At 39.9% G+C, this 2647-nt stretch overlaps 1 non-coding gene across 1 annotated transcript; it reads left to right on the forward strand.

Moving 5' to 3' along the window:
- The first annotated feature begins 1139 nt into the window (after positions 1 to 1139).
- On the forward strand, positions 1140 to 1211 carry Trnah-gug (transfer RNA histidin (anticodon GUG)). Its single transcript has one exon. It is a non-coding gene; the product is annotated as a tRNA-His (tRNA).
- The last annotated feature ends 1436 nt before the right edge of the window (positions 1212 to 2647 follow it).

Genomic DNA, 2647 nt, shown 5'->3' on the forward strand with positions numbered 1-2647 from the left:
TCTCGCTCTCTCTCCCCTCTCTTTCTCTTTCTTTCACTCTCTCCCCCCCTCTCTCTCTCTCTCTTCCTATCACTCTCCGTCTTTCTTCTCCCCTTCTCTCTCTCTCCCTCTCTCTCTCTCTCTCCCTCTCTCTCTCTCTCTTTATCTAGATAGGTAGATAGATACACATACACATGCATGTATTAGTATGATAGATAGATAGATACATACATACATACATACATACATACATACATACATACATACGCACATACATACATAGAGAGAGAGAGAGAGAGAGAGAGAGTCAGACAGACAGACTGACAATCAGACAGACAAACACACAGACAAACTGACAGACAGACAGGCACACAGACAGACAGACAGACAGGCAGACAGATAGATAGATAGATAGATAGATATTTAAATGCACATACGTATGTATCTATGTTCTGATATGTGACGTCTGCTTCTGTGATTTTGATATGTATATGGCTAAGCTTTTGTTTTAGATTCGGTCACAGATATTTATGATGTGTATGCACGTGCGTTGGGGAGAAAGTGTGTGTGTGTGTGTGCGTGTATGTTTGTATACACACACACACACACACACACACACACACACTCTTAACCCTGGACTCCAACTCTAATCTCTAACCCTAACCCTAACCCTAACCCTAACCCTAACTTCAACCCTAATCATAATCTCAACACTCGCCCTAAACCCTAACCCTAATCCTAAACCAAATCAGCGTGAACTACGGATGCTGCGGTAGATCGCACGCTAATGTAGCACCAATATATTTTCATCAGGACTAGGATTAAGAGGTAATTACAAATTCCAGGGGAAATATATATCACTGAATATATAGCAGTAATTAATGACCTTGGGGTAATCAGTTAGTCTACATCAGAGACAGAAGACAAACCGGAATAGGGCGGTATGGAAAGCAACTGATCGTTCTACCGTGCGTAACTTCTAAGAGGTAACGCTTAAGCAGAAAAAGATAAAGAGATAAAGTCCTGCCATAGATGTAAGTTTGGCTTCTTGAGTGATGGTATAGTTTGATTAACTTTATTCCACTAAATATCATGTCTGTCTTAAAATAGATACGATTGAAGTTGACAAATCTGGCAAATTTTTAACAACTGGACACATAGCCGTGATCGTCTAGTGGTTAGGACCCCACGTTGTGGCCGTGGTAACCCAGGTTCGAATCCTGGTCACGGCAGTCCAGTTCATTTTTGTTTTATGTTATTTCACATATCTTTCATTGAGATTTCGTACCCTGAAATGATTCTTCACCATTTCTTATGTTTTTGTCGGTCAATCTCTGTTCAACAAGATCTTCCTATGGCTTCGTTACCGAGCATTATCTTCGTAATTTTCGCTATTATTTACCAAACACCACATTACGACAACCTCAAACTATAAGGAAGCCAAGGGCCAGCAAGAAGGAAACGAATGGTAGTAACTTCCTGTCTGCTGCACAGTTGGGAAGGAAAACAAAATTATATCTGTCCTGTGATGTTTATCAATGAAAGCCGGACGCCAAAACTGTCTTTGCTCTCGAGTGCCGAGAACCTTTATTGGGTAAAGGCGCAGAGTAATCTCGCCCAGATATCCTTGATTCTGAGTGATACCCATAAAACATTGTCCAGGTTAAAAACCACGAACTTTCATACGTTGTGAAGCTAGCTGAGGAATTCCCAACTAATAGATGTGCAAGGTTATCTGAAAGTCTCTTGATTGCCAACAAGTCTCGATAAAAGAAGCTGATAGATTTTGCTTACTTGGTTGACAAAAAGAACAAGAGAAGTTGGTGCTACAAAAACATAGTTCCTAGAATGGCAACCTACATATCATACTAAATATATATACACTGGCGATACAATACAGTGAATACACAAAAAAGAGAGACAACCAACATATTTATTTACCAAAAAGTTATCAAAGAAGGTAACGTTAGGAATAAAATAGTTATATCACACCCAGCATGCACACATATCCGAATCTCACAAACTAAACAGCAAAAATGGTTAGTGAGATTTGTGAAACTGGTGTTTAGCTTGTAGTGACGCGAAATTATAGCCGCCATTGAGGAAGTACTATCTGCACATGCACAAAGGACTTGCCTTTCCGGAAGCCCCTCGAGTGCGCATGCGTAGTAAAACTAGTACTTAAAGAGTTTGTTTCACTTTCTAAGCCTCTTGAGCACGACACCTTCGACGTGACAACACCTTGCGAAGCACTCTTCACCACGATGCCATCGATGTGATAGCTACTCGCTCCTCTGGTAGGCATCAAGGAAGCTCTTAACCTTCCAATACCAATTACAAGTTAATCAGCGCCTGCTAAGCTGAATGACACGGGATTTGTAAAACCAAGCATCATCAAAAAATAAAACTTATTTTTATTATGTTGTTAATTGTTCTACTGTTTCTTCATATATAATTTTGTTGAAAGGTGATAGAGAGAGGCTAATGTCTCTATTGCAACTATCAACCTTTTACAAGCTTTGAAGATATCATCAATATTTGCTTTGGAATTGCTGCATTCAATCATGATGCTCATCAATCAAACTCGCTCGATGTGCTGCCTCACATACTTCAGTTTTGAAAATGCTTTCTCAAAGACATAAGTTGTTCCAAACACTGATGCCATCAG

The sequence above is a fragment of the Octopus bimaculoides genome, chromosome 25 (assembly GCF_001194135.2).
Source record: "Octopus bimaculoides isolate UCB-OBI-ISO-001 chromosome 25, ASM119413v2, whole genome shotgun sequence".
NCBI lineage: Eukaryota > Metazoa > Mollusca > Cephalopoda > Octopoda > Octopodidae > Octopus > Octopus bimaculoides.